This window comes from Rattus norvegicus, chromosome 14 (assembly GCF_036323735.1).
Source record: "Rattus norvegicus strain BN/NHsdMcwi chromosome 14, GRCr8, whole genome shotgun sequence".
Classification (NCBI taxonomy): domain Eukaryota; kingdom Metazoa; phylum Chordata; class Mammalia; order Rodentia; family Muridae; genus Rattus; species Rattus norvegicus.
In genome coordinates this window covers 7,825,910-7,848,513 of record NC_086032.1, presented here as the reverse complement: position 1 = coordinate 7,848,513, position 22,604 = coordinate 7,825,910, and the positions used below count along the sequence as shown (strand labels likewise).

Sequence of the window (22,604 nt, the reverse complement as noted above, 5' to 3'; positions counted from 1 at the left end):
GATGACCTAAAACAGCTAAGACAATAAAAGCCACGAGAATATTTGTAGTACTTTATTTTTTATTTTTTCCTAAGGATTTCTTTTTATGCATATGGATGCTTTGTCTGCATGAATGCCTGCGGACCAGAAGAGGGTTTCAGACTGTGAGCCACCATGTGGTTGCTCACGGCCTCTGGAAGAGCAGCCACTGCTCTTAACTGCTGAGCCATCTCTCCAGCCCCTGTACTTTGCTATTTTTGGGGGGGGGGGATGATAGGGAAAAGTCTACACAGGTTTAGTAGAGACGTTAGTTTTTCCGCAAATATTTTTCAGCCCTGAGTTGGTGAATCCATAGATTTGGAGCTCTGGGAGGAGAGCCCTGACTCTGCTCTCTTTCTCCACTGAGGTCTCTGTCTTCCCTGAGGGTCCACTCTGTTTCCTTTCTTAAGCCCTAAGCATTGCTAAGGAATACACTGTCTTTCCCATTATCCGTGGCCTGTGACCCCAAGTCCTGGTCTAGGGCATTTCGGCCTTCCTTTCAGTTTTCCTGCCACAGATTGGGCAAGCCAGGCATCTGCTGCTTCCCGAGGGCTTTTGGTTTGTAGAGGGCGACTGGTGGATCTGCTCTCCTCAGCCTCTCTACAGTTGCTGGCTTCCTTTTCTGCAGGAGTTCTAATAGCAGCAATCCTCTCCTTCCTGTCCTTGCCTCAGCACGGGATATTGTACCTCTCCCAGCTTTCTTCTAAAAATTGATCTATTTTCAGCATGGAGAATTTAGATTTTTTTTTTCCTATTAGCATAACTCCAGTGCTAAGCCCGAGAGCTATCACCTCAGGGCTGAGGGAACCTCAGGGCCAGAGGGAACAGCTCCTGCAAGGCAGAAGGTGGTGCATTATTTATGTAAGTATTTAATAATGCCGGATCGAGTTAGAAACAAGGCAACGTTTTAAGCGTGACTGACGGGAGAATGCATTAGTTCTCCTGGTAGTAAGAAGTGAATGTCAGTCACCCCCCCCCCCCAAATATTAACTTCATGCAACACATACATTTCCCATGACAGGAATCTGGGAGTCAAAGCTCTGCTGTCTTGTCGGGTCTAATTTTCCAGTCTGTCCAGTTAATCCTACCTCACAGCTCTCTCCTGACCGCTTTTGTTTCTTTTCTTCCCTCAAGCGCTCACACTGGAAGATCACTGGGGCACATGCAAAGCTTTGTAGCACTGCATACCAGATACAATGTTGTCTGACTACTCCCTTCTTTCTGGCTTTATTTGTGCTCAAGAAAATGGAGTCCCCAGGCTTCCTCCTGTAGGGAGTGCAGCTGACCAATAGCTGCAGGGGTTACTCTTCAGGCCCCGCCCCTGTGTTTACAGGGACGCCCTGATCCGCTTTAGACTTCTCTCAGTCCAGGAGTACAATAGAGATTCTAATGCAGCCCCCTCCTAAGAGAGAACAGGGCCTCTTTAAGGGTATCTCAAGCCTTCTGCTAACCCCGCTACCTGCTACCTGCATTTAATATTGGACTCCAAGAGCACACATAACCTGGTTCCTTTTTAAAAATTTACCTTTGCATGTGCATAGGTGTGTGGGAAGGTTTGCTCATATGTCCAGGTACATGTGAAAGACAGAGAAGGCTGTCAAATCCTGGAGCTGGAGTTACAGGCAGCTGGAAACCGCACAGTGTGGGTGCTGGGACCCAAGCTCTGGAACTCTGGGGCATCAGGAAGAACTCAACCATGCCACTACCCCTCCAGCGCCATGATCTGGTTCTTAGAACGTCTCCACCTCCCATTGCTCCGGTCACACCGACCTTTACTTCTAGAACTCTCGGGGCATGTGTGCCTCTGCCTAGAACTCACAGATCACAGTTACTGCCCAGCTACACCCCTTATTACCTTTAGCATTTTAAAGGTCCGTTTGCCGATGAGCATGACTCAGGCCATCCTATTTAAGCACTCGCTTCTGTCGTTTGCCTTTTCTCTCCTCAACCGTAGGCACATGCGGACCCATCATAGGACACGGACTACCGCTTACTTGATTATTCACCCTATCTCCTGCCAAGAACGTAAGCTCCCTAGGAACATTGTTTATGCACGTTTGGAGTTTAGTAGATACCTAGATATTTGTTGACAAGCTGATGAATGAGATGACTTTGAAGCCTGGACCACAGTGGAGAACAGTAGCAGTGTAGACCTGAGACTCCCAGAGAAAACCATCCCAGCTGCTCTCCTGGATTTCTGAGTTTAGTCACTTGTAGTCTGGGGAAATTCTGGTTGCTAGGCAATGACTGTAAACTCAGCAGCTCCCATCGCCGTGGCCTCACGGTCCAGCTTCTGCTGTGATTTTCTAAGAGATCCAACAAATTATGTTTTAAAAATGGAAAAAGATAATTTCTCTTGACCTCATAGTCATAGAAACAAGATTGTTTCAATTGCTATTTTATTTTCAATTAGGATGACGGCACAGGGAGTTAAATTTGTTCTTACATATCTTGATCTTGATAATTTTCCTAGCTATGAAGTTTTGATTTTGAAACTTATCAGGGCAGAAAGGCAGAGATATTCAGAATAGACAACCGCCATTGCGATTGTTAGCTTCTCCTTGGAGATAGAATTAGCAGTGAGGCTTTATTAATCTTTATCTCTGTATCTGCTGCTTTTATAATTGTTTATCTTTGCTAACTATAAAGTTTTGGTGTTTGCAATTTGTCACAACAAAAAGACATTCATATACTATAATATTTCAGCTCTAATGACCCGGGGCTCCGGCAGAAGCCATGAATGCCAAACGTTGGCAGCAGGTGCTACGAGCTAATTTTATCCATCTTGACACCTGTGTTGAAGATTAGGTTGTGATGTGGAAGTGCATTCTGGTGGGCAACGCTTAGTGTCAGTGTGATAAACACGTGTGCAAGACAGTGCTGGCTGGCAAGATGCAAGGCTCTCCCTGTGACGTTTCCTTTTAGAGCTCCTTAAAAGCCTACCCTGTCTGTCCGTTTTTTAAAGCTCAGCATGCAAGGCAGATCGCTAATATTTTGTACTTTTACTTGACTTCCTATTATACCTTTGAGGGCCTGATCCATAAATTGGAAATGCAAAAATGTTGTTGAGGGACTGTGTATCTGAACTTTGCACTTTTAATCGGTTTTATTTTCTATATCCTTATTTTTTCATCGCTCTGATATCAGGACAGATTAATGGATAACGGCAAGTTCTTACCTCAGCTTTTAAAACTATACATCTGGATACAACAGCTAATAAGAAAGGAAGAGTGTTTGACTTCTCTCGAGTTGCAATATTCATAGTTGAACTGCCACCGTCCATATTCCTAAGGGTTAATTTCTCCATCTCTATTGAGTCTTTCCTACTTTCCAGATGGGGCAGCCTTCCAACTCCTGGAGGACAGGTGAGATCAATCATGGCTATACATGTCTCTAGGGTTTTGGTACACTGAGAGGAAGAGCTTCCTAGCAGAAAGCTGGATATTTGTGAATGACATTATTCATCACACACGCACCCAGCACATATCTGCTAAGAGCTTGTGAGATCCGGCATGGTGTACCCATGTACCTGTGATACCTGGGCTGGGAGGGACACGGGAAGGTCCCAGGTCCTAGAGTCTGGCTGACCAGGTAGTCTAGCAAATTTGGTGAGCTCCAGGTTCAGTGAGAGACCCTGCTCAAAGAGGAGAGAGAGAGAGAGAGAGAGAGAGAGAGAGAGAGAGAGAGAGAGAGAGAGAGAGAGAGAGAAACACTTCCTGCAGGCTTGCTCCCTGACTTAGTCAGCCCAGGCCCACCTGTGTAGGACGGATCGTCCATGTAATGGGTTTGGCCCGTCTACATTAGCAATCATAGACATGCTCACAGATCAATCTGTAGGAGGCAGTTTCTCAATCGAGATTGTCTCCCAACAGGTACGTCAACTTGGGAATCAAGATTAACTCTCACAAGAAAGGGGAGAATCAATCACTATTTTTTTTTTTAACATAGTGATGACTTATGTAGCAGTTGTTATCTATATAAACATTTCCAGCAACTACTGCATTTGGGGAACAGATGGTGCCTGCTGTATTCACAGACATTACACAGACACAGCCATGGCTCTGACCTTCATGCTCACTGTGTATGCATTAGGAGAAGCAATACGCCATACCTTGTATCATGTGGCACAGCCCCATTGGCTACTGGTGCTAGCTATGAACACTGGGTGTGATGGACTGGTACTAGATATGAGTACTGGGTATAAAGGCAGCCAGGCATTTTTTGGTCACCTATGTCCTGCATAGTTTAATGTGAAATAGAAATCTGAGCCAATTACAACCTCACTGTTATTTATACAAACTAAAAAAAAGACAGAGTCGGGCAGGTAATAGCGGCTTCGAGGCTGCACCATATATTCACAGTGGCAGCTATGCACGAGGAACTTAGCTCTGTGAAAGGGGCATACAATGAGTCATGAAGACAAGGTGTCAGCTGGAGGAAAGCTCTGGAATAAGCTAATTGGTGTGTCTGACCAAAGATGGCTACAAATCCGTTGACAATCTTCCTTCCTTCCTTCCTTCCTTCCTTCCTTCCTTCCTTTCCTTTCCTTTCCTTCCTTCCTTTCTTTCTTCTTTCTTTCTTTCTTTCCTTCTTCCCTTTCTTTCTTTCTTTCTTTCTTTCTTTCCTTCTTCCCTTTCTTTCTTTCTTTCTTTCTTTCTTTCTTTCTTTCTTTCTTTCTTTCTTTCCTTCTTCCCTTTCTTTCTTCCTTTTCTTTCTTCTCTCTGACCCCTTTCTCCCTTTTCCCCTCTTTCCCCTTCCCCCTCTCCCATCTCTCCCCAGGTGTTCCTGGCCAGCCTCCCCCTCCTCCTCCTCCTCCTCCTCCTCCTCCTCCTCCTCCTCCTCTCTCTCTCTCTCTCTCTCTCTCTCTCTCTCTCTCTGTCTCTGTCTCTCTCTCTGTTTCTGTTTCTATCTCTCTCTGTGTCTTTCTCTGTCTTTGTCTCTCTCTGTCTCTCTCTTTCTCTTTCCTTTTCAAGACAGGGTCTCACAGTGTAGTTCTGGTTATCCTGGAACTCACTATGTAGATCAGACTGGTCCCATCCTCCTGCCTTTGCCTCCCCGGTGCTGGGATTAAAGGTGTGCACGACCATGTACTATGTCAAGTTTCCTTACTCGGAGGTAAGGTCTAGGTCCTTTATGTTCATCCCTCTAATGAGTGTGTTCCTTGCTTGTTTGTTATTATTTGACTATTTTACCCATAGGACAGTGTAGGTGTGATCTGAAGAGACTGTAAATTTTCTATTCCTGGATCTTTGAATATTGTTCTAAGAAACAAGGCATATACTACTGCCATGCAGAAGGCTCCTGCTGTTATCTACACAGAGAACTAAAGCTCTTATCTGACAGCCTGGGCTGGAAGCCTGGCCACCAGGAGCACCAGCTTCATAGCTGTGTGTGCGACATCTTGGAACTGGATCTTCAACGGCAACCTCCATAGAATCTGACCACGCTATCAGCCTTGCCCAAATTATGGGTTCATGAGGAAAATAAGCGACAGTTATTGATTTGATTTCATTCTATTTATTTTTTATTGTGGCAAAATATCCATAGAACACCTTACATTTTAGCTTACATCCCTCCTCATCCCACCCTGGCCTAACTCAGTATGTAGCCCAGATTAGTCAGGAACTCACTTAGTAGCACAGGCTGGCCTCAAACCAAGTTTCTCTTCTCTTGGGCTCCTACAAAGCCCTGGGGTTACAGGTGTGCATTATCACACCTTGCTTTAAAACTTTTCAACATATAGCTGCGTGACATTCATGTACATCCCCATTGCTACATGACCGTGGTCACCACTTGTCTCTACAACTCATGCAATCAGACAAAACTCAACTTCTGAGGCCATTAGGTGGCTCCCTCTCCATAGCTCCCTCCATTCTAGCTTTCTACCTACATGATTTGATTAGTCTAGGCATCCATGGGGTAATACAGCATTTTTTAATACTCATCTTATTTCATTTGTATACAATTTCATCATTCATGGGGCGGTATGCATAAGAATCACTTTCCCTTTAAAGGTTGAATTGCACACACACTCCTCTCTCTTTTACACACACACACACACTCTTCTCTCTTTTACACACACGCACACACACACACACTCACTATGTTCTCTTTCTCTCACACATACACACACACACTCCACTCTCTTTTACACACACACATATACTCCACTCTCTTTTCACACTCACACACACACACTCCATTCTCTTTTATGCACACACTTCACTCTCTTTTACACACACACACACACTCCACTCTCTTTTACACACACACACTCCATTCTCTTTTACACACACACTCCACTCTTACACACACACACTCTTCTCTCTTTTCACACACACACACACTCTGCTCTCTCTCTCTCACACACACACATACACACACACTCCACTCTCTTTTACACACACTCCATTCTCTTTTTCACAAACACACACTCCACTCTCTTTTACATATACACACACTCCACTCTCTTTTTCACACACATACACACTCCACTCTCTTTTACACACACACATATACTCCACTCTCTTTTTCACACTCACACACACACTCCATTCTCTTTTATACACACACTTCACTCTCTTTTACACACATGCACACTCCACTCTCTTTTACACACACACACTCCATTCTCTTTTACACACACACTCCACTCTTTTTTACACACACACACACTCTTCTCTCTTTTCACACACACACACACACTCTGCTCTCTCTCTCACACACACACATACACACACACTCCACTCTCTTTTACACACACACACACTCCACTCTCTTTTACACACACTCCATTCTCTTTTTCACAAACACACACTCCACTCTCTTTTACATATACACACACTCCATTCTCTTTTTCACACACACATACACACACACACTCCACTCTCTTTTTCACACACACACACACACACACACACACACACACACACACACGCCTGCACTTATCCACTAACTACATCATCATGTATTCCATCCAGCAGCATAGAGAAGTTTTAATTTCTCCACATCCTTACTAATGCTTGCTAGTTTTACAGTAGCCGTCTGAATAGAGGTAAAACAGTGTGTTGTGGAGGTCTCATTTATTATCTTTCTAGGTAAGTCATGCGGAGGTTCCCGGGTACCTACCGGTCATTTCTTCACACCATTCTCAAGCTTGTGGATGCAGCTATGAATATTTTCTCCTCTCTTTGGGTTTATCCTTTCATGCATAGAACTTTAAACCTTGCTGTAGTCCAAACCACCTTTTCAACTTACTATCATTGCCTTATATTTTAGTGTCCTATTCAAGAATGATCACAAAATCCCGTTAGCATTTTAAAAACTTATTTCATACTTATTGTGTTACTTTATGTGTCTATGTGTGTGTGTGTGTGTGTGTGTGTGTGTGTGTGTGTATGTGTGCCTAACTGCATATGTGTGTACCACACGCATGCAGGGATCTGTGGAGGTCAGAAGAGGGTGTTGGATCTCCTGGACCTGGAGTTACAGCTGGTTGTGAGCCAACTGATGTGGGTCTTGGGAACTGAACTGGGTCCTCTGAGAGAACAGTTAGTACTTTTAGCTACTGAGCCATGTCTCCAGCCCCTGTTGGCACATTTTACATATCTGAATATTGCTTTGGTTTATCAAATAGAAATAGATTATGAATAATGTGTGAGGGATAGGACAAATGTAAGAATATAGTATATAATATTATCATAACACACACACACACATATATATATATATCACATAATAATGTTCATGTAACAAGATTGGAGAAAGAGGTGATGCTTATTAAGTATTGTTGCTGCAGTCCACGGTTTCGATCAGCAGATATTTGAAATATTTCTGTCTTTAAAAATATCCATATGTACTCTCAAAACCAAACAGAGTGAATCTCTTTTCTTTGTTACCAGAAGTGGCTCATTCAGTCTACCATCTTCCTCAGAGTTTTGAAGAACAACTATAGGGCCACACCCCAGGTTCCTGAGAGATTTGGGATCAGGGATGCTCTGAACTGAGTTAGCTCATGATTTGACAGTGACAGTAGGGGTCCAGCTCCATGTTTGTTTATGTAATTACAGCATCTGTGAGTGGGGAGACTTGTCTGTTGCGTTGACTATGGGCTACTCAGTTTTCCATTATGTTTGTGTGTGCTTGGCCCAGGGAGTGGCACTATTGGGAGGTACGGCCATGTTGGAGTAGGTGTGTCACTATGGGCATGGGCTTTTAGCCCCTCATCCTAGCTGCCTAGAAGCCAGTATTCTGCTAGCAGCCTTCAGATGAAGATGTAGAACTCTCAGCTCTGCCTGCACCGTGCCTGCCTGGATGCTGCCATGTTCCCACCTTGATGATAATGGACTGAACCTCTGAACCTGTAGGCCATCTCCAATTAAATGTCCTTATAAGACTTGCCTTGGTCATGGTGTTTGTTCACCACAGTTCTGTCTTAGTTAGGGTTTTATTGCTGTGAAGAGACACCATGACCAAGGCAAGTCTTATAAAGGATAACATTTAATTGGGGCTGGCAGGTTTAGAAGTTCAATCCATTATCATCAAGGTGGGAGCATGGCAGCATCCAGACAGGCATGGTGCAGGAGGAGCTGAGAGTTCTACATCTTCATCTGAAGGCTGCTAGCAGAATGGCTGGCTACCAGACAGCTAGGTTGAGGGTCTTAAAGCCCACATCTAGTGATACACCTACTCCAACAAGGCCACATCTTCTAATAGTGCCACTCCCTGGGCCAAGTATATACAAACCATCAAACATCACCATCATAAAGTACCAGGGACAGACAAGGCTTACTTTGGCTTTTGATTTTGGAGGTTTCAGTTCAGGATTAGACAACCCTGCTTGGTTTAGAACGTGTGTGAAGGGAGACAACAGCCAGGGAAGCCCAATGACCCAGGTTATGTGTGGAGAGGAAGAAAAGGAAAACAGGGTTCCAACAGCAAACACCCTGCTGATGGGAAGACCTCTGAGAGTGACAAGCTGGAGGCAGGGTCTTTACTATGTGGGACCCGGAGACTTTCGATATTCTAAACACAGTCACATATGCTGCCTAAGAGCTTCTGATGCTGTTGGAAGACCAAGACACTCTAATACCCCGTCGAATATTCATTTCGCCAAACTTGATCTAGGAAATGCCCGTCTCTGTTTCTAATCATCCATTTCCTCTGTCTCCCGCAGTAAAAGCACGGCTCGAGGCTCACTAGTCTGGTTAAAAGAAAAAGGAGAATGACAGCCCTGAGTTTTTATTTTCACTTTCCACAAACAAAAGATGCAGCTGAGAAAAACATTGAGCAGAATTGAAAACTCAGTTACTTGTACAAAAACAGCTGTTTTAGAGAATAACAATATTTGCTCATAAACTCACTTATTTTTAGACACGTTGCTACTTTAAAACGCACACAATCTGTCAGGGTGGTGGTGGCACACATCTTTAATCGAAGCTCTTGGAAGGCAGAGGCTGAGCACTCTCTGTGAGTTCCTCTCCACACATAACCTGGGTTACTGTGAGTTCGAGGCCAGCCTTGTCTACAAAGTGAGTTCTAGGACAGTCAAGGCTACACAGGGAGGCCCTGTCTGGAAAAAAACAAAAAACAAAATAAAGCAAACAAATGAAAACAAACCAAAAACAACAACAACAACTCAAAAATCAATTTTGTCTCTAATTGAGTTAATCCTTTTTACCCCCGTACTTGTCCTAGATTTGGGACTTGGTAGAAATGTTGTTTTTAACCGTGAGCTTCAAGTCCTTTCTCTATCCCGCTTCTTACCAATGCACAGCCTGTGATCTACTGTTGCCTGCCGTCCTGCCTCTTTAGGCTCCCTGCCTAAGGAGATTAGGAGCACTGAGGTGATTACAAAACATGGAAGAATCTAGGCACGAAGAAGACAGAATCATCGTTTAAATAGAAATACACAGGGGGTCCTTCGAATAGCCACCTCAAGCTTCTAAGTCAGAATATCTTGTGCAGGGGTGCATTGAAGATGTTTTAATATGTCCCCATTGGTTCCTGGCAGAGAGAATATCCAAACAGGAAAAAGAGACTGCCTGTGCACATCTGGCACGTTTTGCGAGAGGCCGAGTCCTCTCTCTGTGCTTATTAAACATTAAGGATGTTCTATCAGCCTAAGTCTTTGGTAACAGATGAGGCCTCAATTAAGGAGCTAGCCACTCTATTCTAGAGTGCTTTCGGTTTTCAAGTTCACGAGGAGAAGATGAACGGTATCCATGACGACAGCAGATGTGATTCATCTACTCCCTAGCTTTCAGTTCCTTTGGGACACTCTGTTCCCCAGGCTGACATTTGGGGAAGCTCACTCGCTCTCCCAGCCATCTGGCAAAGCTGGTAACTTGAAGGCTTCTTCATCTCGCGCCTTTTTAACATGACGTGTGTAAGGATGTGTCTCACGCATTTCAGTTCACATGTTCCTTTAAAAAATGTCATAATATTTGCGTGGCTGCGCTAAAATATATTTATGGGGAGACTCTTGAAGTATTTAGTGGATATGTATCGCATGACTAATGCCTCCAGGTTGCATGCTTTTAAGAGTCTTATGTCCGGGTGTGTTGATACCCGAGTGTTTAATCGTCAAATTTATTTTTAGTAATTTAGGTTTCCATGCTTGTATCTGGTTCTGTTTCAGAGGTTTCAAGAGAACCATACCAATATTATGTATATACTATCTATGTATCTACCTATTATTATCTATCTTCTATCATCTACCTATCTACTTATTACCTATGCTTGTCTACCTGTCTACAGATCCATCTATCTATCCATCTACCAACCCATCATCTATCATCTATCTATCTATCTATCTATCTATCTATCTATCCATCCATCTATCATTTACCTACTTACCATCTATCTTCCTTCTGTCTGTCTGTCTTCCTATTGGAATTAGCTCATGTGCTTATAGAAGTCCATATCTGCATTGGGAGCTAGCTGATGTGAGATCCAGATGACCCCCCCTTTTTTAGTTCCAATCTGAGGGCCACAGCCTAGACCATAGAAATGTTGTGGTGACGGTTGAGACTCAAGGCATGGCATCTTTCTTAGAAAGACCATTATTTTGTTATTAGCTATTGGACAGCCATTTACTTCTTCTGCTGACTAGATGAGGCCCATCTTCATTACAGATGGTGATCCACTTACTCAAAGATCACCGACTTAGAAAACATTCTCTATGTTGAGCAAACCATTGACCACCACAGGTGGTCCATATGATGATGTAGCGTGTATGCTGGTTGCTCATTGTGCAGAAGACACAATGTCCCTCAGTTTATGGAGCCTTCAATCTCACCTCAGTCCCACGTGGGGAACACTGTTGTTCTCTTCATCGTGCACACAAGGGAAATAAGAACTATAGAGGTTAGGCAGCTTGATGTCACACAGCTAATAGGTTGGTTCTGCGTTTGCACCCAGGCCCAAATGTAGCTGGTTTAGTACTTTCTTTCTTTTCTTTTTTCTTTTTTTTTGGAGCTGAGGACCGAACCCAGGGCCTTGAGCTTGCTAGGCAAGCGCTCTACCACTGAGCTAAATCCCCAACCCCGGTTTAGTACTTTCTTTTGCAAGTTTTCTTTTCATTTCCCTTTAAGAGAGGCTCTTGGAGAGGGAGGGGTGGCAAGAGCACCCTGCAGTGTCTCAGAAAGAATGATTTCCCACTGTTTACAATGTCTCATTTGACACTGTCTTGAGATGCCCTGGGAACTGCATTCTGACATATTCAACTCAGAGCGAATCTTTTTTCACTGGAAAATTTCATTAAAGCTAATTGTGTCTCTGTGTCTTACTGTTTAAAGTGGAAAGTAAGGTTTATAAACTGAGGATTTATAAACTACCTTGAGACACTCAAGAGGAAGAAAGGTCTCCAGGTGGAAGTATTGTTAAGCTGACTTAAATAACGGAGTCAATTAACTTTAATCCCTTGAATGGTGTAAAATGCTAATCTGACTTCTTGCCTCCTTTAATTTAATTGCAGAGGTCATAAGTAGCGTTGCCAGCAGAGGAAGGCATTAAAATCAGTGAAATAGGGAATCACAATGATCTGACCCTTTTAATGAACTGAGAAGAATATTCACAAAAATATCACTGTTTCTCCTTCATGACCCTCACTCTCCCAGCATTTGGTTTAATTCATTATTTAATTAAGGCCTGGAGAGTTGGCTGTGTCAATCAGCTGCTTGCTGTGCAGGCAAGAAAAGCTGAGCTCAGATCCTTGGCACCCACAGGCAGTGCTGTGTACCTGAAAGCCCGGCACTTCGAGCCCTGGAGACAGATGGGTCTGTGGAACTCTCAGGCGTTAGCCGGTGTCAAGCTGCAGGCTGCTGAGAGACCATCTCCAAATATGAGGTGGAGGAAACCCATGTCACCTGGTCTTCAGACGTGTGTCCGTATGTGCACCTATTCATACGGATGCAATTACACGCAAACACACCCCCACGCAATGCCCCCTAAGTCAGTTAACTACTGATCATTTGTTCAAAGCCTTCATTGAGCATTTTTCTTTAGCTAAAAACACTTTTCATGCAATATATTTTAACCATGTCGTCCCCCTCCCCTAATTCCTCCCAGATCCTCCTGTCTCCCCACTCACTCAATTTTCTTTTTCTTTTCTCTTAAAAAAAAAAAAAAACCACAAAATCCACACTAAGACAGAAAAAAAAAATCCCAGAACAAAACAAAATGAAACAAAATACCATTTTGAGTTCATTGTTAGCCAACGATTCCTGGGCATGGGCCTGCCCTAGAGTATGGTTGATTTACCCAGTGAGTCTCTCTTGGGGAAAACTGATTTTCCCTTTGCTAGTAGTTAAGAATTCCAGACAGCTTCTTGGTTAGGGGCAGAACCACCAGGTCCACTTCTCCATCTTAGAGCTGGGACCCTGTCTAGCCCGAACCTGTGCGCGCCCTGTGATGCTGCCACAGTCTGTGAGCTCAGTCTGTGTGCACCAGTCCTGCTGTGTCTGGAAGACACAGTTTCCTTGGAGCTATCCACCACCTCTGGCTCTTATGGTTGATCGTTCCTGTTCCTTTCCCTTGTAGCTCTCTGAGCCCCGACGGGGGGCGTTTGATGAAGACACCCCATTTATGACTGGGTGCTCCAAAGTTTCTCACTTTGTCTAGTTGTGGGTCTCTGTGCTAAATCTACTCCAAGAAGGAGCTTCTCTGAACTTTAGTGGGACTGTTGTCATGGTGACGGACGAGTCAGCAGCATGGAGGACAGATAAGGGTGAAAGCAAAAGGTAAGAAGAAGGTCAGCATGTGAAAGTGCAGCAACTGGTGTGTTCAGTACAGGGACCGGGGAGACTGCCCTCACCCATTCTCTTCACGGCTAGTGAGGCTCCGCAAGAACCGCGGCTGTGCTGGAAGACAAACGCTCCATCGTTCTGTCCGATATAGCCAAGGTAAAACTTGGAATTCTGAGATGCATGCTTCTAATTCTGATTCACCTTATTTTAGAAAAGACCCCCAACCCATTTCCTGACAAGACATTGCTGCTCCCCCTTCTCTAAAGAAAAGCTCTTGGCGCTGCTCAGTTGTAAGAGACAATCTCTGCCGCTGCAGGATCTCGACCTTGGGTTGGCTTAGCTAACCTTAAACACTGCTTTTGAAGATAGAAAAGTAAAAAGCGTTAGGGAAACAAGAAAATCTATCGTGGTTGACCTCTTGTTCAGCTTTCACCTCAGCACTGTGGCTAACCGCACCTCACAGATTGGGGAACTGGGGATTTGAGAGGAGGAGCATCTAGTGCTGGAGAGCCCCAGGACACTTTCTTGGGCCTTATAGGCTTCCGTTCACTATGCACTTCAGTCTCTGTGATATACATAGGTTAGCATGAACGTACTGGACCTGTACTCTCCCTTCAAAAACATGCACTTCAGTTACACGCTATTCGCTAGTGCTCACTCTAAGTCTGGCACCAGCCAGGTTGAGAAATTGGGAAAAGAAGAAAACCCTGTACAGTCTCCCTGCTTAAATGTCTACACAAAATAGCCCTTCTGTCCCCGTTAGAGCAATCGCCTCATGACTATTGTGGAGGCAAACAGTTGCGTTCTAATTGGATTAACCATTTTCCAGGAGGGAATTCACACCAGGTACGGTAAGCCTGGTCAGAAGCTCTTGTGGCTGGGCATGCCATGGGCCCTGGTGGAGAAGTTACTGTTGTTGTTCTATTAGATGGAAATTATGCACCTGCCAAATTTTCTTCTAAAAATTCGTGTTTATTACTGTAGATTTATTCTGCTATCAGCTTTGGTCAGAGCTCCCCCTCCCTCCACAATGGTTACTGCAGATATTCATAACTGGTCAGAGCATCGAGGATAGACGACGACTGTTAAATGCTCACCCTTAAAGGGGACGTCTGCGTCACTCCTCTTAGGCTCAGGGTGCATCTTGGAAGAGGGGCTTGAGGAAGGTATGAGACAGAGTAAAGGGTGAAATGCTATGGGACACTGTGACTATCACACACTAGAACTCTCACTAGCTGGAATTATAGAACTGGGTCTTCGAAGTTGTACTAGGGAGGAAGGAAGCTCAAGGAGCCCCTGACCCTCCTGAGCTTTCATAGGTAACTAAGGATTCTTAGCAGAGGTAGAGAAAAGTGGTGGAGATACAGGTAGGAGCCCATGGCTGTGTGATTGCGTCTGTAAGCGACCCTGAAAGCCCTCATTGGCTCACGTGCGTGCACACAAACACACACATCACCCTGTCTGTTTTACACTTTCTTCCTGGGGTATGTGGGAGTTCTTAGATATCAATATTTCAAAGTTGGAATCACATATCGAAACTGTAGAATACAAGATCCAAGGCTCAAGTCTAACCTTATTTGGGAAATAGTTTAATATAACCAGAATAAAATCCAAAAATGCGTAACATAAACATGTGGCTGAAAGGTAGATTGGACTATTTATAATAGGTCTCTCATGCGAGCCTTCTGAGGGAAGTGATACTGTATGTGCTGACTATCTCACACTTCGACGTTAACCTGCCCCAGAGACGGTGTCTAGCCTGTAGCACATGCTTATTAAACCTTGAAGAGCAGCAGACTCAGGCAAGGCAATAAAAGTTGTAATTAAGTCAGCACGGAGAATCACAGCTAAATTAATGTCTTAATATTCTCATTTTTAGTAGTAAAACTAGTTTGGGGGAAGATATCCTAGAAGAATATTGGACAATGATTAACTTTACATTAGCTGCTCATAAAGGGGAAAATGAAGTTTCTTAGCAGTCAGTGCAGTTGTACAGAGGGCGTGCTCGGGCAAAGGCTGACTAGAATGAATGCAAGGATGAATGCTAAAAGCATGTCGTGTGTGTGTGTGTGTGTGTGTGTGTGTGTGTGTGTGTGTGTGTGCCCGCGCATGCACGTTCTCGCACATGTATAGGTGCATTCTCACACTTGTTATGTCAGCTAATGATGAAAAGGCCAAACCAAGAACTAAATGAAAATCTAACGATTTCAAATCAAGCTCCCGCGTTCTGCTTTAAGAGGCCTAACGGGAAGCCACATTCAGCAAAATGTACTCTTTATCTTTAGTCTGTGCGTCAAGCCTCTGCCGCCTTACTTGTCTGTCCCCTAGCGCGGTGCTGTCATAACGTAGGGAAGGAGATCGGAACTGTGATATCAGGGAACAATTAGTGTCTAACTGGATGGGAATGCAAGCATGAAATGAAGTCCCCAGAGTGGGAGACTGAAAGACCCCAGCTTAGCAGCAGTAACGCCATTTTGCAAGGCTGTACTTAAGATGACTGGTTCAGGGAAAAGTTAGAACACTGAGTACACAGCGGCTGCCAAGCAGGATGTGTTTGGTTGAAGGCCTGGCAACAGGACGACTTCGGTTGAGCACCTGACAATGAAAAAAAAGCCCCGGGAGAGGTCCCACACCCTGGTGGGGGGCTGAGTCAGTTGTTATGTTCCAGAAAGGTAGCTAAGAAACTTGCCCCCGGGCTGAACCCTTGGGGGGCCGAGTCAGCCGTTATGTTTCTGGAAGGTAGCTAGGAAACTTGCCCCCGGGCTAAACCCTTGCCATATTAGAATCCACCAATTATATCCCTGTAACCATGCATCTGCTTCTGTATGCTTGCTTCTGCTCCCCAAAATCCTATAAAAGCCCATCCTTGGTTCCGTGGGGCGCGCCAGTCCCCCGAGTGACTGAAGCGCCCGCAGGTGCCTGTGCCTGTGTATCCCGACAATAAACCAAATCCTCTTGCTGATTGCATCCTGTGGTGTCTCGGTCTGGTCTTTGGAGTTGGAGGGTCTCCATCCAGAGGGAAAGTTCTCCCTGAGAGCTTTTCAAGACAATGGGGAAACCTTAATGAAGGAGAAAGAAGCAGCGGGCAGAGCAAGAGCAGAACACTTTGGATTTCCGGTTGCAAGCCTGAACTCTGGAGAAAAGGCGCTCAGGCATTGGATTGACTGGTCCAGGGCTGTGTGAGGGTTCCGGGCGCTGTTTGGCTGGGCGCAGGCGCGGATTTAAGCGCCATCTCTGGTTTAATGCACGAGTGCATGTCTGTGAGACAATTGTCTGAGGTTCTACACAGTCCTTGTCCCTCCATATTTGTACGGTATTACCTACTGCGCGGGTCTCTCAAGCTAGCTGACTTTGGCGCCTTACCCTAAAAGAAATGTAAACTCATTATGAGAACAGTTTTTGAAATAAACAACGAGATGAAGGCAATATTGAAATGTCTAAAAAGACGTTCGTTTGGTTGAGTTATAAATCCACCTGTGTGCGACTTCGCACTCCGTGGTCAGCTTAATCTCTTGCTCCTGTCCTGTCATTTTCCACAGCGTCAAGGCTTCTAGCCGATGTGTTCCTTTAAGACTTCTCAGACTTCCATCACTAACTCTCTGGAGCAGCTCCTGCTCACGTTCGTGTCTGGTTTTGCAGCCCAGTGATCATAAACCTCCACACAACTTTCCCTTCTGGTCCTTTCAGTGCTCGCGGTTCTTGACCCCCTTTTTAAAACTCCAAAGGTTAAAGTTTAGTACTTCAACACCTCCACTTTTATAACCACAGCCTGAGCTGTCACCACCAACTCTCTAAAACCGTCCGGGCAAGCGGAGTTCATCCAAAGGACTATGGTAAATTTCCGATGACGTAAATGCACGCCGGCATATGTGGCACAGAGCCTATGTTAGCAAGGATACTTACTAAGATAGCATTGCTATTAGCGTTTACTGATTAGCAAATGATATTTACTAATAACATTATATATTAATAATTTTTTTCATTGACCTCTTTCTGACCTTATGATAAAAATCTAGAAATTGTATAAAAGTTTAGCTTTTTCTATGTATACCAAATTAATTGACAACACAATTTCATTGTTATTTAATCATATAAATCTCTAGGCCGCAAACAGACCTTCTTCATTATGACACTAGAGCCGTCTGCACTTGAGAGACATGAGAGAACTTTATTGGCTATTTGTCCCCCAAATGCCAACTCATGAGTTCACTGAGTCTTTATTTTTATTTCATTATTATTATTATTATTATTATTATTATTATTATTAATTTGTATTGTTTTGTTTTTCTTTGAGATAGGGTTTCTCTGTGTGTAGCCCTGGCTATCCTGGAACTAGCTCTGTAGACCAGGCTGGCCTCAACTCACAGAGATCCCCCTGCCTCTGCCTCCCAAGTACTGGGATTTAAAGCCTGTGCCTCCATTGCCCAGCTTCTTTCTTTTATCTTTAAGATTCTAACATAATCATATCACATCCCTTACTTTCCTCTGTCCATGCCCTCACTATATCCTCCCTTCTGTTTTTCAAATCCATGCACTCCTGTCTTATTGTCTTTACTTGCAGGTACACACACACACACACACACACACCTCTAAATATAACCTGCTTAGCCTGTATATAATGCTACTTTTAAGTTTGTTTTTCAGGGCTGACCATTAGGTATTGGATAACCAGTTGACGTGCTCTTGCCTGGGAAGATGATCTCTCCCCATCTCGGCATCCCTTAGTTGCTGTCATTCTCTGTGGAGGATGGAGGCCTCCTGGACTTTCCACAGTCCACTGTGATGTGTCTGTTGCCCTCCTTCAGCTCACGGTTATACAATCTTGTTAGTGAGACTTTGTGGGCGTAGAACCTGACATTCCCAGGAGACACAATCTTAAAGCAAATGTACTCATCCTCTGGCTGTTTATTTTTTTCTTTCTTTTCTGAGACAGTTTCTCTGCATAACCCTGGCTATCCTAGACCAGGCTGACCTCAAGCTCAGAGATCTACCTGCCTCTGTCTCCTAAATGCTGGCCTTAAGGGCGTGTGGCACCCGCTCGTCTTCTCCTGCTTGCACTTACTTGCCAGCACATCTGTTGGAACCTTCAGATGTTGGCTGAAATAATCAGCCTCGTGGGGCTGAGCAACTGCTAGATTCTTGGACTTCCCCTCCACAGCTGCCCATTGTTGGATTAGTTGGACTACAGAGCTGGGAGAGCTCCCTCCACTCCCCTTCAGAACCAGTGTGTGAAGATGGACCGTTGGCCCGGTACAGGAAGACAAGGAAAGGACACTCGTGAGCTTCGAGAGCTGTGGAGAAGGGCCATCTTGCAGCAGATCTGCTGCTCAGGATGAAGAAGGAGAATCAGAAGCTACAAGCCTCTGAGAATGATTTGCTGAACGAATGCTTGAAGCTTGATTATGAAGAAGTCACTCCCTGTCTTACAGAAGTAGCTACAGTGTGGGAAAAGATGCTTAGCGCTCCAGGAAGACCCAAAATTAAGTTTGATGTGGAAAACGTGCCCTCGGCTGTCGGGTAAGGTGAGCCACGCCATCACGGCGGTGAGATCTGGAAGTTTCTAGCTGAGCAGCGCCACCCTGAACATCGGTTTCCCAGTAAACAGCAGCCAAAGATGTGCCCTACAAAGAACTCTTGAAGAAGCCGCCCTCTCAGCAGCATGCTGGGCTCATTGACCTTGGGCGAGCCTTTCCAACACATCCACATTTCTCTGCTCAGCTTGAAGCAGGTCAGCTGCCACTTCCGGACATTCTGAGGGCCTACTCACTTCGGTCAAGGTCTCAGCTTCGTGGCGGGCATTTTGCGCCTTCATATGAGTGAGGAAGAAGCGTTCAAGATGTTCAACTTCCTGATGTTTGACACGGGGCTGTGGAAACAGTATCGGTCAGATAGATCCAGATGTACCAGCTGTCGAGGCTCCTCCATGTTGACCACTGAGACCTCTACAACTACCCAGAAGAGCATGAGATCGGCCCCAGCCTCTACGCGGCTCCCTGGTTTCTCACCGTGTTCACCTCACAGTTCCCACTCGGCTTCGAAGCCAGAGTCTTTGATCTGATCTTCCTTCAGGGATCACAGGTTATATTTAAAGTAGCTTTCAGTCTTTTGGGGGAGGCATAATCCCTTGATTCTGCAGCGTGCGAACCCGGAAACCGTAGTGGACTTCACAAAGAGCACACTCCCCAACCTGGGCTTGGTGCAGATGGAGAAGACCATCAGTCAGGTGTTTGAAATGGACATCGCCAAACAGCTACAAGCCTATGAGGTTGAGTACCATGTGCTCCAAGAAGAACTTACTGATTCCTTCCCTCTCAGTGACAACCAAAGAATGGATAAATTGGAGAAAACCAACAGAAGCTTGTGCAAACAGAACCTTGACCTCCTGGAACAATTGCAGGTAGCAAATGCTAGGATCCAAAGCCTTGAAGCCAAGGTGGAGAAGCTTCTTATCAGCGAGAGTAGGCTGAAGCAGGCTGTGCTGACCCTGGAGGTAGAGCGCTCTGCCCGCTGCTGCAGACAGTGGAGGAGCTGCGGAGGCAAAGTGCCCAGCCCAGCACTCGGGAGCCAGACTGCTCTCTGCGGGAACCTACACTGACTGATGGCTGCCAGGAAGGACTGCGCACGCGCCACTCACACAGTCCCAGACTTAATTAAGGGGTAGAAGCTGGAGGCAGAAACGTGAGAGCTTCTCAGAGGAGACTGGCTGACCAGCCTGCAGATTCTTTTGAGCTCAGACTTGGAAATGGAGGACAAAAATCTCAGAGTTATCGTTCTTTTTGGTTCTGCTCGATCCCCTTTCAGTCCTGGCTGTTGTAGCTTTAGATGGCGTGGACGTGAATACGTTACCTTTCTGGTTCCTCCTCCTTCAGAGACACGTCGTGTGAAAAGCGCATTCATGGGTTTCAGAAGCAAGAAGGGCTTGGAATAATTCCTCAGGCAAAAGTGTGACCCTTTGTCAGTCTGCAAGAAAGGTTCCTGTGACCGTGCCCTTGGTGTCACCATGAGGTACAGTGGGCCCTGACGTGACCGTGGGGAAGAATGCAAGGGATTTATTTAAATCGGACGTCTTGGTCGTTCCTGACTCCACGGTCACTCCCAGTGGTACCGAAGAAGCTCATCTTTACAAACACAGTATTTTACTGTGTTCGCTTACCCTTCGAAGTCACAGTAGTAAATGTTTCACAAGAAATCACGGTTTTTAGATCCCTTGTTATTGCCAGTGTGCAGCCTGTGACTCTGGGGTCTGACATATTTACTTCTTTGTGATTGTTTCGTATCCACACCATAGGGTCACACATTTATTTTTGTCTGTCGAATGGTGTATGTACCACAGCTATGTCATCCTTTGAGCCTTGACCTCTTGGAAATCTGATTCCTCACAGAAGGAACAAAACATATCGAGCTTTCCAGGGGCTCCCGGGATTCTGAAACGCTGCCAAAGAAACCAGGCTGGAATTGCAGTCAGATGTGTGGCAGCGGACAGCTTTTCAGAGGTAGGAAGTGTGTTTTGAAAAGCACTCAAACATGTGCACTCCTTCCTTGGGATGGCGAGGACCCTGTGCCTTCAAGCGGAGTGCAGCGCACAGGCGCCCTGCTTCCAGCTGGTCCTGTGTGGAGCGTCACCTGTGTGTGCAACAAGAATTTTTTTTCTTTTCTTTTTTTTCGGAGCTGGGGACCGAACCCAGGGCCTTGCGCTTGCTAGGCAAGCGCTCTACCACTGAGCTAAATCCCCAACCCCAAGAATTTTTTTTAAACATACAAACAGAGGCATAAGGAAGAATCACCAGCTTGGGGGGTGCGGGTGGGGGCTCCTGCTTATCGGAATTGGTCCTACCTTGTGCTCTACTGGCCTCCTAATCATGGAGGTCTGTTGCTGCTCTCGTGGTAGGAAAAGAGCCTTGTAAGCCTGGGGTGTAAGGAGAGATCACCACTGTTGGGGTCATTTGGGATCTCCTAGCCCTCTCAAAGGAACACCAAATAGCCAAGAGGAATGGAAGGCTCCCTTATGGTCTTGGGTCAGAGAGTTCTCTCCATAAACCAATAGGACCCGTCCCAGTTGGTTCAAGCAGGGGTGGGGGGAGGAGGGTAACAGTGGACAGCTTCTTCCTACCTTGTATTTCATTGTTTGAATGCTTTAATGTTGAATTTTGGACATCTTATTACTGTTCTAAAACACTGACTCTACAAGTAAGAAACAAGCAATAAAACAGATAATACACACACACACACACACACACACACACACACACACACACACACATGGAGGCCCGTGGTACCACCACACAGCTCCTCTGGCTCTTAAAAAATCTTCCTGTCCTGTCTGCTACAGTGTTTTCTGAGCCTTAGAAGTGTTCTAACCTCTATGGGACTGCTTTCCACTCTTCTGGGTTCAGTCATATGGTGATGAACAAGTTGGGTGATGTCTGCATTATAAGAGAGCGTGTATAGTGACTGGGGTAGAGATAACAGCCGGATCGAATAGAAATAATGAACCTTAACCAGAGCCCACTACAGACTAGCCCAGTTAACAAGCCACCTAACCCTGGAAGCACCTAGAAGAATTCTCCTGTTGTAGAACTGTTCCCCTCCACATAGTAGCTACAATCCAGAAAAACATGCTCAGTGCTTTGCCTGTCTCCAGACATCGTGTGCTGTGCAAAGCCCTGTGTGGATGCATCCAATGGAGAGATGCTAAGAATGGTGGGAAATAGCCCCACTCCTATTTAAAACAATTTTTTTATTATCTTGGGAGGGCAAAGCTCAAGAAACAAAACGATGAAATGGAAAAGATATTTAAAATACGATGTGAGGTCATGCAAGCGAGGGCCTTCATGGACGGTATCACAGACACTCACCAGTTGTAGCATCAAGTAATAATTGTTACCTTGGGGATTATCATCTCGATGATAACCAGCGTCATTATCGAAGTTCGTCTGTTTCTCCAAGTTCATTCATTTCCACGCGACAGCTTCTCCACCTATGTGGCACAGAGCTTAGGTGGACTGTGAATGTATGAGTTTATCTCCTACTTGCATTTCTTTTGAATAGGCCCTGGCACTGGATGGTAAACTCTTACAGATATGGAATTTGATGTGCATATTAATATACTCAGGAAGCCCAGCCATTTTACGAAGTTGTTAGGCACTCACAGTTTATCTTCATACAGAAATGAATTTCATCATCTCTCACTTTACATATGTTATTTTTTAATCCAGAAGGAAGGAGGAGTCACGACAACCTCATAGATCCCAGCCTTGATAAATGTCGATATGGAAAAGAGCAACTCGATGGGTCCTGAAAACAAAATCAGAGCTTCGCTTCGCTTCACTTCAATCGATT

The 22,604-nt window shown here is 45.1% G+C and overlaps 1 pseudogene; it reads left to right on the top strand.

Annotated features, from left to right (window-relative positions):
* Nucleotides 1–13,206: 13,206 nt before the first annotated feature.
* Nucleotides 13,207–19,919, top strand: Tbc1d1-ps1 (TBC1 domain family member 1, pseudogene 1; annotated as a pseudogene).
* Nucleotides 19,920–22,604: the final 2,685 nt, after the last annotated feature.